This window comes from Microcebus murinus, chromosome 13, assembly GCF_040939455.1.
Source record: "Microcebus murinus isolate Inina chromosome 13, M.murinus_Inina_mat1.0, whole genome shotgun sequence".
Lineage (NCBI taxonomy): Eukaryota > Metazoa > Chordata > Mammalia > Primates > Cheirogaleidae > Microcebus > Microcebus murinus.
The window spans coordinates 22,531,723-22,547,531 of record NC_134116.1 but is presented as its reverse complement, the minus strand read 5'-3'; the positions used below and the strand labels follow the sequence as shown (position 1 = coordinate 22,547,531).

General features: G+C 37.6%; 1 protein-coding gene across 1 annotated transcript in view; it reads left to right on the top strand.

Moving 5' to 3' along the window:
* The window catches only part of GPC6 (glypican 6), a 1,089,202-nt gene that overhangs the window by 472,665 nt on the left and 600,728 nt on the right, over nucleotides 1-15,809 (top strand). The window lies entirely within an intron of this gene.

Here is a 15,809-nt window from a genome sequence, read left to right as displayed (position 1 = left end):
CTAATACTCCATTTTCTTGTCACTTCATAATCTAAGTCACTGACTTCACTATTCTGGGTATTTACTTTGTATATACTTCTTAATATTTCTATTATTACTTACCAAACTACAGAAGTCCTCGATTTACAATGGTTTGACTTACAATTTTTTGACTTATGGTGTGAAAGCCATACAAATTCAGTGACAACCATACTTTGAATTTTGAATATTGATCTTTTACTGGGCTGGCAATATGTGGTATGATACTCTTTTGTGATGCTGGGCAGTAGCAGTCAGCCACCTGGATCATGAGGATAAACGACTGATATTCTACAGTGTACTGTGTTGCCAGCATTTTGGGATATTGTATTTTTTGGTTTCCCATCTCATCATGTTTACAAAATGCCCATCTATGTCTCCTACTTCTGGTGAGAAGAAAATGAGGAAGGTCATAACTTTTCAGATGAAACTCAAGATAATTGCCCAGCATAAAGGTGGCAAACCAGTAATGGCCACTGCATGTGAGTTAGGACTTTCACAATCCATGGTCTTCACCGTCATAAAGCATAAGAAGTGAATCAGTGACACAGTGAAATCGTAGGCATCAGTTAAACCCGTTGTTATCAAAAAAGAGTTAGGCTGACTGGTGATATGTAAAAATTACTTGTCACACGGGTGGAAAACCAGATAGAGAAATACCTACTGCTTAGTCTACTGATGATTCAGGCAGGATAAGACAAAAGCTCATTTTGATGTGCTAAAAGAGTGTGCCAGAGACCCTATGTTACACAAATGTGTATAGCAAGCCATGGTGGTCCCAACTCTTAACAGGTGTCATAATTTTAGGTGGCATAATATGATTGTCTGTGATGAGGTAGCAAGTGCTGATACCAAAGGTGCTGAAGCTTTTGAGGAAGAGCTGCATTGGGTAATTGTGGATAAGAAATACTTGCCAGAATAAATATTTAATGGTGATGAAATGAGCTTGTTCTGGAAGCTTATGCCAAAGCATACATCCATTCATGAAGAGTCCATAATAATGGCAGGTTCCAAGGCATTCCAGGACTGTGTAACACTGCTTTAGGGTGGAAATGTTGCAGGGTTCAAATTAAAGCCTTTGTTAATCTATCACTCAGAGACCCCTAGAACATTAAAGAATGTGAACGAGTATACTCTTCTCTGTTATTCTCGCCATAACAAGAAAACCTGGATGAAATTTTTATCCAGTTGCTTGAGGACTGGTTTTTGAACTTGCCTGGTTATTCCACAAGCAAAAGGATATTGTGGGAGAATGACATTACTTTCAAGATTCTTCTTATCTTAGATCCAGGGTATCCATAACATATTGGCGACAGGCATAAGATTCTGCTGTTGATGAAATAATGAGTAACAAGATATTAGTGCTTGGGGAACAGCTAGAATTGGACACTAATGAAGAGGATTTTTTGAGCTTGTTGGCATTGAGTCTAAAGAGCTTTCCAATGAGGAATTGATCAAACTGGAGGAAGAAAAATAAAAAAAAAAATTGAGGCAGAGGTAGAAGAAAAGATACCTGAGGCACAAAGAAAGTTCACAGTAAAGAAACTGATGGAGGAGTTTGGTAAGATCAGCAGTGGTGTAAGGATGTTAGAGGAAATGAACATCAATTACAAGAGATTTGCAATAGCTGACAGGATAGGTAGATACAGGGTGTTCTTCCTTGCTATAGAGAAGTATATAATAAAAAGAAGAAACAAACTAGAGTTAAAACTTGATATCTTCCTGAAGAACACTATGCCTGCTAAACCATCAACAAGTGCCAATGCACCATCACCTTCTACCAGCGATGCCCCAGTCTCATAGGAAGAGAGAGAAATTGACAACCCTGTCACTGTAGCATCCTCATCATCCAGAGATTAATTTTAGTTAAATGCTTCCAACAATCTTTCAGGCCTAGTGTGTTTTTAGCTCTGTACATTAATAGTGGAAAAATTATTTTAGTTTTCGCCTTGAGTACAATATTCAATAAATTACATGAGATACTGAACATTTTATTATAAAGTAGACTTTGTGTTAGATGATTTTGCCTAACTGTATGCTAATTAATGTAAGTGTTCTGGGCACATCCACAGTAGGCTAGGCTAACACATCTAACGTATCTTTCAGTATATTAGATGTGTTAAGTGCATTTTCTTTTTCTTTCTTTTTTTTGAGACAGAGTCTCCCTCGCTCTGTCACCCTATCTAGAGTGCAGTGGCATCATCATAGCTCATTGCAACCTCAAACTCCTGGGCTCAAGCAATCCTCCTGCCTCAGCTTCCCGAGTAGCTGGGACTACAACTGTTCACCACCATGCCTAGCTAATGTTTTTTTCCATTTTTAGTAAAGATGGATCTTGTTTTTGTTCAAGATTATCTGAAACTCCTGACCTCAAGCAATCCTGCCACCTTGGACTCCCAGAGCGCTAGGATTACAAGCCTGAGCCACAGCACCTGGCCTGTTAAATTCATTTATAACTTACCATAGTATCAAATTACTATTGAGTTTTTGGGACATAACCCCACCATAAGAACATCTGTTTAGGGCAGTTATCTGTTTAGATGCCTTTCTTCTCTCCTAGATTGTGGGATTTTCAGGGTAGGGTCTTATTCATGTCTGTATTCACAGTGTTTAGAGTAATGACCAGCTTGTACTATGACTTGATAATGTAAAAGTGTTTTAAAGTATGATATTTTCCGGATGAAAATATGAGGTTGTGATTTCCTTATGATTGGTTGTCTTTTTATAATGGTATTATAATCTTCTTTAATCTAATGTAGTACATATTGCCTTAAATTCTATTTTAGTTAATATTATCAACCATACTATTCTTTTGTTCAGTTTTGATTGATAGATCTTTGTTGAATCTCTCATTTTTTGCCTTTTAATGACATATTGCTTTGTAAGCAGACAATTGTTGGATTTTTTTTTCAACGTAATATGAGAATCTCTGCCTTTTAAATGGGGTGAGGGAGACAGTTTCATGTTCAATGTAATAGTTTCTATTTTTTTATTTCTTCCAATTTTTTGAAGCTTAAGATTTCTCTTAGCTTATCTTTTCATTTTTGTGTGGAGTTTGCCATATTTTCTTCTATCTTTAAATGATTTATAAATTTACTCAATATTGAATCATCAGTGCCTATTACAAAACATTATGTGAACTTTCTAATTCTGCATATTCTTATCTTTTCATAAACAATAAGAAACTTTGCCAATTTTGGCTTTATATACCATTTTCATCCTATATCTTCTTTCATTCATAACTAATCTATATTGAGAATTATTTAAATTAGTTAATATTAATGGCAGTAATCAGCAGAGTTCTTTACCTATATCTTCAAATTATTAGTATTTACTATGGTGATTAGGATAAGGCTTGGTATAGACTCTCCAGCAGGTGTTGTAGTAAATGTCTTTAGTGAGTTTTCAAAATCTTTCAGGATATAAGGCTGTCTTATTTTCATGCATAAATGGAAACTAACAATACCTTAGTTTTAAATATATGTTGTTTATTTTTATTCTTTTGCTTTTTCATAGAGGAACACAAAGAAGTCTGCTTTATATTCCATGATAGACTATCTACATTTACTTCTTAAAAGTGCATATAATACTATTCTTTATTTGTATTTTTACTTTAAAATGAGACTCCCAGTTGGATTCAGTTTCTGGTTGTTATATATTATCTGGGAATCAAAGATGCTATTTTTACTTCTATTTCTTTTTTCAGTCTTGAAATCTTTGATCAACCATACTATTTTTTTCAGAATAGTTATTATTGCACATTGAATCATTCTTTATTCTTCAAATATCTCAACTTCTCACATACTTTTCCATTGTTTAATTTTTTTGGTCCTGGATTATTTTTAAGTGTATTTTCTCTTTGATTATTTTAACTTTAAATTCTTATTAATAATATATTGCAAATCACATTCACATTTTCCCATCTACTTATATCTTTGATAAGATATTTCAATCATACTATAATTTCATCTTACACCCTTTGGAAATGATCAGTTTCAGATTTTACTCTAAGATATTCACTGCCCTCTACCTCTTTGGGTTATAATACAGAATCTTTATTTCTTTAGTTTTTAAAAATTTCCTTGAATTTTGCTTGTTAATTTTTGACTTGTGCTGTTTTAAGAGTATTTAGTAAGTACTTTTCCTAGGAGAGGATTGTTGCAACATTACCTACCATCATACTAGGAATCTCGTTTTATTTTCAGACAGAATTCATTAAATATTTCATACTTAAGTAGTAAAGCAGTATAACAAAATAAAAAACTGCAAATAATATTTGTAGCAGATCTGACAGAGATGATTTGAATAATATATTAAATTCCGTAATTAATACTAATGATAGCAATAATAATAACAAAAGTAAACATCCCCAGGGAAAAAAGTAAAGGCCATAAACTGGTAGTACCTGCCCCACCTCAAAATGCCAGGAGGAACAACAGTCACTGAGAAATTCTTCAACTTCAGTAGTAATGAAAGGAATACAAAATCAAATGACAAAGGATTATTCTTTTCATAACAAACTGCAATGGATTAACATCACTACACTTCAGAGAATATTGAAAAATGGGAATTTTAAAAATACTGTTTATTGAGGTATTCTGACTTTCTGGACTATAAATTTGGTAATAACACTCTATTCTTTTAGAGCTATCATGAACTTTGCAAATTTTCTGTAACAAAGAATAGAAAGTTATAAAAAAGAAAATTTGTTGGTTGATAATTCTAGTTCACTAATTCTAGTAGTAAACTAGAATATAAGAAGCTATTACTGAGAAGTAATACACATACTTATTCTCCCTTTAGGTAATTAATATAATAACTTCTAAGAAATAACAGGTAGTGACATATAATCATTCATATAATAAATAAATATACCCTGGTACCCTAGCCTAAGAACGATTTCTTCAGGGCTGTCTTTTTGCAAACAAAAAAGTTAATTTGTGGTGGTTGATACTTTCTGTCAATATTTCAAACCAATTCGTGGCAAAATATTTTATCTCTGAAGTAGATAGAGACATAGTCAGTGTAAATGATGTCGCAGTTAAAATAGCAAATAAAAATAAACACACTCCACCATAGCCTACATATTCTTAACAGATTTACTTAAAAATGCAGTTGCTAACTGCATCATTGGTTATAATTGGTTATCATTGGTTATAATTATGACCAGAGCTAGAAATAAGCTTGGTTAGTTTTAAACCCATTTCAGCCAATCCCTGGTGCTCTGGATGATGTCACCTAGCTGGTTGGGTGGGCATTAGGCTAGGCACTGCTCTGTAGGGATTTTTTGTCCTGGTTTCTGAACTACTACTATGGTGATTCCAAGGGGAATCCAACAAAAGTTGGTCCTGTTGCTAGTGGTTCACAGTTGATACAGCAATGCTTTTCCTAGATGTCTAGGGAAATACCGGAGAGGCCGCTGTTGACATTCACTTCTCCTGTAGAGAGAAAGCCAATGTGCAAAAAGTGAGGAAAGAAAACAGAAAAGTTATTTAATTACTCTCTAAACTCCCAATCTTTGGATCCTCATTTGCAGAATGAAGAGGACTACCAGAGTTGGCTGCCTTACAAGAATAGAGCATTGTTTTTGCAGGTTACAGTTTTGCAAGTACTGCCAAAAAAAGGGAAAAAATAAATAGAAAATGCCCAGGAGTAACAGAAAGCAAGGCAGTATGGAAGGGAGGTGACTCACAGATATTCTCCACCTGAAATGGAGAAGGATGCAGGGTGTGTGGCCTCCCCCCTGGCAGTACATGGATGATGGACTCTATTTCACTGTGTTCCTCATTGGGTGTAGAGTTTTGAGAATACATTATTTTTATTGAATTTTATACTTTCTCTCCAATGATTGTGTGTATGTCTCAAAATTTCTCCTTTGCTAGGTCTTTTCAAAATAAAACACTATCTACTTTGTTCCCTTGGATTTAAGTCCACTAGAGGAGTTCTCTCCCCTACCTTCCTTTTCTCTCATTTCCATTCTGTTCTCTCCTTTAAATTCTAGCCACTCCCTTCGGGTTTGTGTGGTCTGTATGTCAGTGTGGTTTTAACGTGCTCTATAATAATTCTCTTAGGCTTTATTTTCTCTGACAGTATTTCTAGCATTAATCAGTTCTATTGTTTCTGATGAACATACTGAGCATGAAAGTCCAGAAAAGTCTTTTAACTGTAATTTTGATTATAATGTTGTGATAGGGATTCTAGAAGTAAGTTGGTTCTGAATAAGTAGAGGACCACATAGATTTTATGTTTCCCAATCTTTCCTAGGTCAGAAGACCTGCTAGGTTCTTTCTATGGTAAAGAAGCCATCTCAAAAAATACAGCATGCAGCAGTTTGATGACATTTCAGAGCTAATGTTCATCTGCAATATGCACTTCAAACAGTGTATTTGACATGCCATCTTCAGGCACTCAGCAGGGCTCTTTATGCAAGTCAAAGCTGAGATGCTTCAGATTTTGTGTCAGGCAAATGCTGTGCTCTTTACACAAGAGATGAGCTATTGTTTATATATGTTTTAAATTTAAAAAAGAAAAGGAAAAGCCCAGTACAACACTTATGAATAGACAGTTGCAATCTACCACCACTGGCTACATTATAATGTAAGCTGCTAAGGAGCTCAGGAAAGCCACCGTAGAATCTAATTGATATCTTTGGGAAAGGTTTGATTACTGTGCTGTTTGGAAGAGGAGCAGTCAGCCCATTGCAGAGTTGCAGTGTTGAAAGGGCACCTGTCAGTGTGGGTGAGGAGTTCCAGAAACGTGTTCTCTCCCGTCATCCCCACAGGACCTGTGGACCTACGGGCCTGACTCATGCCAGTGATGGCTGCGACATTTATGGGCCAGGCTGTCTTTTATCGAAAGACAATTACTGGAGTAGTGCTGAGGCATGACTGAGCCTTTGGGCTGAGTAGCTGTCATACCTACCGCTGAGGTTTGTGAATTAATGATCAGATGGATTCAGCAGGTTGTACAACATTAACTTTAAATTGTCAGCTCCCCTGTGAGTTCCAACCGTCTTCCCTTTTTACCCTTTCTTTCATTCGGGGTCTGAATTTAGAAGAATAAACACTTTTTAGATAACCTACTCCCTTATTTTTAAGCTACTTAAAGAGTCTGGGTAGGAACATTGGGATTCCCTGTTTCCACTCTGGTTGGCTTTGGTAATGGCTTATACAGAGCATGGTGGAATGTTCCTTGCTCCAACTTCCTCTTGACTGATGTAGCAAGAGACCTGGTTACTTTCCTGACCATAATGTCTTATTACTTAATGCTGGGAGAGGATGTTCCAGGTCATCTCAGTGAATATTTATATAGCTCCCTTTTGGCATCATTCTGTTTTCACACGTACATGCATGCATGTGTGTGTGTTTGTGTGTGTGAAATAATCAGCAAGGTATTGACATCTTCCTGGTCATGTTTATCCTCTGTAACACAATAATAATTGGGATATGTTTTAATATCCTGGGCTGAAAGGAATTCAAGGATGTGATAGAAGGAGCAGAGTGATGGGGTGTTAAGCTACTTGGGGACCCTTGGCACTTCCTTGGAAGCTGGCATGCTCTGTTAAGCATTGTGCAAAACTTCTGACACTTTTACCTTTCATGTTCCTGTGACAGATTAAGTCATATTATTAGATACTCTCAATTTTTCCATTCTTCCTAATGATTTTTTTGGAGGAAAAAAATAACTTTCTTCCCAGTTTTTTACCTAGAATATCAATTAGCCTGGAGATATTCAAATTAGAGGCAAAGGGGGGATGTTGATAACAAAGAGAACATAAATTAGTCTGGGGTATTCCATCTAATTTAGAATCTTGGCAATCACCAAAGCCATCTCTGGTTCTCTTTTCCTTACTTACAGGTATAATCCTGATACTTCCACCCATGAAGTGTGATGCCTGTAGCCCTTCCTCTGTGTTGCCTTTATAATGAAAACCACTTACCCAGCTAAAAGAGATGAATAATTAATCACTTATTCCCACTGGGAATAAATGACACATATGGATGAGTAGCAGAGGGCATTAGAAAAAGAGCTGTCAAAGGGTGCCCTTTCTTCCAAAATGTTAAAGAATGCTCTTTTTCTCTACATGTAGAACCGGAGTACCAGTAAGTAATCTTAGAAGCAAAGCTCATCCTGCTACTAAATAGAAGGAAGTCTAGAAAGGGCTAGAATATAGCTAATTTTTAATTTAAGAGAAACTAAAATTAAAGTAACTTTAGTTCTTATAAATAAAAGCATAGTTAAATTTAGATTTCTGTTCCCGGATTTAAGTTAACGTTAACAACCTTTGACGCTACCTGAGAGGGTCTGGGCCCCACTTGGCTGCTACAAAGCCTGAATGGGACTCCAGCACAATCCCATAATATAGATCTTCAGGAACTCCTGAGTTAATTCCAAGGGATGAGTTAAAATCCATAAGTGTACCAAGTGGTTTCTATAAACTGAAAAAAAAAAATGTTATTTCTCACATATATCTGCTAGTTTCCAAATGTATGAAGCTGCTTTTGTGATTGATAAAATACGGAATCATTGCATTTTATTCCTGAATACACGCTAGCTTTTTGTTTGTTTTGTCATTGTGTATTATCCCTCAATCAATAGTTTCTAAAGGTACAGCACATGAGGGGGTCCAGAATTTTTTTTTTTGCCATTTGAAGAGACAGACACTGATAGGTCAGAAGATCAGGAACCACCACAATGTAGGGGATTTGGACTCAGCCCCCAGGAGGTACTGCCATCTACCCTGACTCCTAGAGTGAGATTTTTCCCCTGGAAGAATCATCCTTTTTCAGTGATAGCTGATGGACTCTGCAGGCAACTCTGTAGGCCATTGTGGTCCCCGTTGCAGGAAAGACATCAGTTTTTTCCTCCTATAGAAGAAGCTGTCAGCTACTTTTACTTCTGAGGGTAGGCAGAGTAAGTCAATACGGATTATGTGGCAGGAATTTCAGAGGTCTGGAAAGGCGCTACTGTCATTTGAAACTCTTCTCACTCCCTGAAATTCGCTGTAACTCAAGGATTTGATCCTGTTAAAACAGATACCCTAGGGAAAGGTTAGCACTTCACATTTGTATCATTGTTTATTTCTTGGTGTCAATAGTGGATTGAACCTTGGGCATGTGAAGTGGATGAATAATATGTGCTAAAGGGAGACAAAAGAATAGAGGATTATAAAGCCTGCAAAAGCAGTAAATTTGATCCAAATTTTGGCCTCACATTCTGTTCTTCCACAAGTTAAGCCATTGTAGTGGACAGCATCGCCTTTCAGCATTTTGAAAGAAAGATTCATTTATATAGGAACACAGAGTTTGTGATGCACATGCAATGTGCAGCGTTCAACAATATGCTCTAAAGAACAGATTTTTTTTTTTGAAGTCTGAAAGAAGAATCTCATTTTATACAATCAGATCTTTTTTTGTAGAAAGGTGTGTTGGAACATTTCTCTACTGTTATTTCTTTTGTTCCACCAATAACTTTATCTTAGAAATATATTTCCTCTGTGATGGAGAAACATAACTTACCTTTCTAGTGGAAGATGGGTATATGTTACCGACATTCTATCTCTACATTTTTTTTCATTCCCAGTAAGTGGGAAGGAAGCTAAACTTCACAGCAATATTCATGAGAAATGTCCACCTGGGCTCTGCCATGGTGAGAAATTTGCATCAAGAAAGGTGCTCCTAGCATTTAGGGCAGGGCAGTACTTCATTGTGCAGGACTAAATTTGCACACTACAGGATGCTTGGCATCCTGGACACGAAATTCCAGGACCATCTTGCTAGTCATTGTGACAACCAAAAAATACACACATTCATTTTCTTACACCTCATAGAAGAGTGTCACCCTGGTTGAAAATCACAGTGCAGTCTCTTCTACAAAGCAGAAATATATACCAAGGCATCCTAGTAAGTGGCCTTCCACACAGCTGAGATGCCTTCCCTTTGTTGATTACAAATTGGCCCGTGTATGAGGGACTTCCGTCCCAAAAGCATCAAGTTGTCATCCATTGACTACCTTTAGTTACAAAATATGCGTGATATTTAGTTACAAAATATGCTAGATTCTGGGGTGGTGTGTTTGTTTCACAATGAGAACTCACCAAATGCTGAGGCAAAGGGATGAGAATTCGCTTAATTTCACACCAATTGGGTTACTCTTCCTAGTGCTTTGTGTTCAGAACTGGCCTTTCCCTGCTGTTTGGGGCATCCCAGACACTGCCCTGAGAAATGGATTGCTTTTCTTTTCCGTTATTCAAACTTACCAGTTTTTTTTTTTTTTTTTTTGAGACAGAGTCTCACTGTGTTGCCCAGGCTAGAGTGCCGTGGCTTCAGCCTAGCTCACAGCAACCTTGACCTCTTGGGCTCCAGTGATCCTCCTGCTTCAGCCTCCTGAGTAGCTGGGACTACAGGCATGTGCCACCATGCCCGGCTAATTTTTTTTCTATATATTTTTTTAGTTGGCCAATTAATTTCTTTCTATTTTTAGTAGAGATGAGGTCTCACTCTTGCTCAGGCTGGTTTCGAACTCCTGACTTTGAGCTATCCGCTCGCCTCGGCCTCCCAGAGTGCTAGGATTACAGGTGTGAGCCACTGCGCCCAGCCCAAACTTCCCAGTCTTTCCTGCTGTACATGGGCTTTCAAAATGCTACTGATAAGCTGAAAATTTTGTTTTAGGGGCTTGATAGGGAGGGGGAGACTAAGTACTGTATACTGTTAGCACTGACGCTGTACCCTAGGCAAATAAACAAGAGCACTTCCAAAGTGATGTGAAATTGGTTTTCCAGACTTAACTTCCACAACTGGTTTAATAGTGCTTGTAAAAAACATATTCTAATTGCTCTGTGGCACTTTTTACCTTGCAAAGATTCTACTTCAAACCCTTTATGACTCCCTTGTTCTACAGATAGATGTTTATATAGTGACAGATACCTCTAATTAGCTAAACAAGAAAAACCGACTAAATAATTCCCCACGTGGAAATTAAACCTTTTGGACCAAGCTCTAGATGCCAGGGCTCTGTTTCTACGTTGTTTCTGCTTCTCCATATAGGTGCACGCATGTTCATAAATACACATAAGCAGGGCCTGTTTGAAACCTGGTTCATGTAGACACTGGAGTTCGTGAGTCTGTGAATTCACACTGAAGATGATACAAGATTGGAGATTGTAGAGCACAGGCCCTGCACAGTCTGTCAGCAGATTGTGAAGAGGGCATACGGGACTTTGAGTCTTCTCTGAGACACCCACAGAAGGTTGAAGCTTAAAGCAGCACAATGAATCAGTAGCAGAGAACTCAGGTGTTGGGAGGTGTTATTGCAGGCTGCCTAGAGTTTTATGTTACTGAGATCTATGGGAGCAGTGAGAAGCAGCAGACACTTCTATTCTTGTTCAGCCTCTGAGGATCAGAGCAGAATAACCTCCCTTGGTCTGAGGTTCAGCAAACATGGCTTGATTACTCCTATCTACACTTACAGGGCTCACTTCTCAAACTCTCCTTGCTCGTCTCTTTCTAGGTGATAGTCATTCTGTGGTGCATTCCTTGAGTCCTGTGGGTCAACTCCTTAACTCCTAGACTAGTCCATGATCAGCAGAGGATCCAGCGAGGGAAGGCAGCTTCATAGTAGAGATTTTCTGTCTGAATACAGGCACTATAGACTCTACCATTTACACTGCCTACAGACACTTCACATAGAGCTGGAGAAGCTGACTCGAGAAAGGCTGCATGTGCATTTTATGTAGGAAAAGAAAAAGGAAATGGACAATTAAAGTTCTTATTTGAATTATTGACATTTTCAGGGGCTTTGGCTAGATCATTTCCAAGGCCACCTCCAGGACTAAAGTTCTACAGTTCTGAATTAGATCTAGTCACTGTTCTTACAAGCAGTAATTTCATAGAGTATTTTCCTCCTTTTTTTCCTTCCATTTCTAGGCATTAATTCCCTGATCTCAAATAATAGGTTCATGGATATGGCAGTTCAGCTGCAGTCACTGTGTTCCTAGAATTGCTAATCTGCTCATGTTGCATTGTTTGGGTTCAACAGGCAGAGAGTCACATAAGCTAACTTTGAGATGACTTGGATTTGCAAACTCAAAAAGGAACAAAAAGAGGCAATAGGACAGCTGACTGAGGTGCAGTGGTTCAGAGGAGAGAGAGAGGAATGTGAAAAAGGTCCTTGAAAAGGAAGTGTTAGGAAGTGCCATGACTGAGATTTTGAGGAAGAATATCTTGACCAATATATCCAGGTTTATTTTTTTTCCCAATTCAACTTCTGATTTGAGTATAGGCCCCACCCCCTTCTCTCTCTGAGATATCATCTATCTGTCCATGAATATATATATTCTATTTATATACATATTGTATGCACCTGTGTCCATACATATATATATATATATTACATATATAAATATATATTATCCTGAATGTCTTAATGATAATATAAACTTTTATATGTGAGTAGAAAATTCCCCATGTCAATAGGTACGTTTATCTACACATATAGGCCTTGTTGTCTTAAAAATGTCACGGGTTATATTTTATTCCTTTTCTCCTGAGCATGAAAAGGGTCACCCTGGACACCTGCCATTTCTCTTCAAATGCTATCGAAGTTGAGCACTTAGCTGTCTCTGCAGTGCTAATGTTGACTTCACCTTTTCCTTTTTTTTAACCTACTGGCATTTCCTAATTGTGTCATCATTTTCTAATTTCCTGTGTTCTTGTTTGCAGGTTTAATTTTTAATGCAGGGCTCTCTGTGATCTGACTCGTACATTTCTTTCAAAGCCCAAATCCCACCTGTTTCCTCTTCCATCACTGAGCCCTGAGTTCTAGCCATTTTGAAAGGCACAGGGTTTCTATGCTATTCTCACAGCTTCTCTTCTCTTTGTTTCTACCTGAATTTAACTGGTCCCCTCCCATTGATCTGTAAGATATAGAGCTCAGGTGTCCCCACTGGAAGACAAGTCCCTCTTACCACCCAGAGAGGTGATCTCATCCTCTTTTTGTGCGAGTGTGGACCACTGTATGTTATGCCAACCATAACACCTCTCTGGCTACGTCATAATATGTTTGCAAACTTATCTTCTTTTCTAGACTTAATACCCCGAGGACAATATGCTTTATTCAGTATCCTCCCCAGATGTGCCCCACTTGGGTTACTTGTGGCACATAGCAGCTGTGTTTCAAAGCAAAGTGACTAGAAAAGAGATCAAATTCCTATGTTAGTGTTGAAGGACACACTGTTTAACTTTTATGGGAAACCTCATTCATTAACGACTGTTACTCTCAGTCAACAGGACAAAAGTGCCTAAAGTTGGCACCAGGCAGTTTGGGATATGCTGTGGGCTTCTAAGAGAGATTTTATTTCTGTGCTGCAAAATCAATATAACTTTTTGTTTTCCTGTGGCCATAACTTGCTTTATGTCAGATTTCAGATTTAGTAAGTATGGCCTTGATTTTTAGATTTCAATGGCAGAATCAAAAAAGAAAATGCCTAGTTTGAAGTGATTCAAATATTTTCCTAAGTACCTCATTCCTAGAATTCCCTTCTATTAAACTCAGTGTTTGAAAAATAAAGTGAAATCTTAATTTTCGATTATCAACGAGACGAGGTCAAATGAACCCACCCCAAACCAACTGTAAATTCCATTGTGCCAGGCAGGTAGGCTGCTCTTGGGAAGACAGGTCTAGAACTTAATATTTTCTGATTTCCAGATCATCATCTCACAAATGGAATATTGACTCCTGATCTAGAATATATAATAGCATCAAGTGTAGAAGGAACATATGAGAAGTGCTGCAGGTTGATAGATGCCCTCGTTAAGTAGTGGCCCCCTCTTTCATCTTGCCAGAGAGATAAAAGGAAAGAAAATGCTGAGATAACATTTAATAACAGCTGGCATTTGTTGGATTCTTTTATGTGCAGTGTAATGATCTGTCATACAGATATTTATTAAATTGATTTTTACAGCGACCTAAGAAATAGGTGATCTAGTGTGTGTTTCCCACTTTATTCATGAAAAGCCTGGGGCTTAAAGATATTAAGTAACAAAGAGCTAGAAGTAGCAGAGTCAACAATGAACAAAGTCACTGAATGCAAAGCCCTGGCTCTTCACCACCATACTGTGCTTCTTTGCAGGACTGGAGAATTTGCAAAAGGCATCAAAGGGTTTCTAAAAGTGAATTATACCCCAAGCATACTTAGAAACAAGAGGCCAATGGAAGTCCCCTTGCTTCTTTTTATTTATTGATTTATTTATTTATTAGAGACAGAGTCTCATTCTGTCACCCAGGTGCTGGAGTGCCGTGGTAGGATCATAGCTCACTGCAGCCTCAAACTCCTGGGCTGAAGCAATCCTCCCACCTCTGCCTCCCAAAGTGCTAAGATTACAGGCATGAGCCACTGCTACATCCAGCTATTTATTTTTAAGAGATGAATTCTCACTGTGTCACCCAGGCTGGAGTGCCGTGGCTTTTCACAGCACAATCATAGCACAATGCATCCTTGAACTCCTGGGCTCAAGTGATCCTCCCACCTCAGCCTCTCAAGTAGCTGGTGTTACAGGCCTGCTCCACTGCACACTGCCACCCCTTGCTTCTTGAATAATGGAGAATTTGACCTTGCTGTGAGCTAGAATGGAAATTTCGTGAACCTACTTTCTTCTTGGAGCCTGGCTTGATTTTCAGGCAACTCTGAGCTTCAGAGCTTGGAAAAGTCATATAGAGCATGAGGCGTGTAGAGGATGCAGGGTGAACTAATGGGCAGAGAGTGGCCCAGACTTTTCCCTTAGACCTAAATATCTAAAAATGCCATGTCAATTGTATTCTCAACAAGGACCCAGGCGCCACCCAAGGACTCATTACTCAATAACATATGCAGTTCTATATGTATGCTGAAATAAATTAATACACCAACCTTTGATATGCTTTCTCCTGCATTCACCTTAAAATTCCAGCAAATGATTGCATGTTCATTTCCTTGCTGGATTTATAAAAACCTGCTTTTTTTGTTCCTCTAGTTACATATGCTTTTGAGTTGAAATTGCTCAGCATCCTTTAAAGTTTGCAAAGCACCATGAAAAATCATTGAAATGAAAAGCACTAAAATATGTAAATTGTTGCTATTGTTCTTAAGTGCTTCTTCACATAGGATATGATCATTTCAAAGACAAAGTATGATTTCTTTCATGTCAACAGTGATTATGTTTACAGCATGGGATCAGTCTTCAATATATAAGCAGTATTACTTTTGTAAAGTTAAAGAAAAGTTGTTTTAAACTTTTAGAATTTATATTCCATTTCATTAACCTCTTTATTTTCTCTGCCTTCCTTTTTTTTCCTCTACTTTTGAAGAAAATTATCAATTTAGAGGCAACTGCAAAGGCATGCTGTAGTAAAATTGTCAGTAAGTAATTTTATATTAGGTACTGGTTTATAGACTCTGATTTTGAAAAGCAGTTTAATTTTCTTGTAGTGTAAAATATAACAAATATTGATTTGGGGGAACATGCACTCTGCTCTATAATATTGTATGTGAGCAAAGAGCTTCAAAGTTAATTCTTTAATATAGACTGATTAGAAACTAGCACATGGAGGCACATCTTCAATTTGCAGGAAGGTTATTTTTCTGACCTCTTCTGGGTCCTGCTTAAGACAAGCAGTCAGTCTTCTTCCTTCCCTGCTCCACCCCCATACCTATTAAAATACTTTTTTAAGTTTTATTTTATTTTTAATGGAAATATAATAATCACCTATATTTCTGGGGTACAATGTGATGTTTTGACAGATGTATATATCATAGA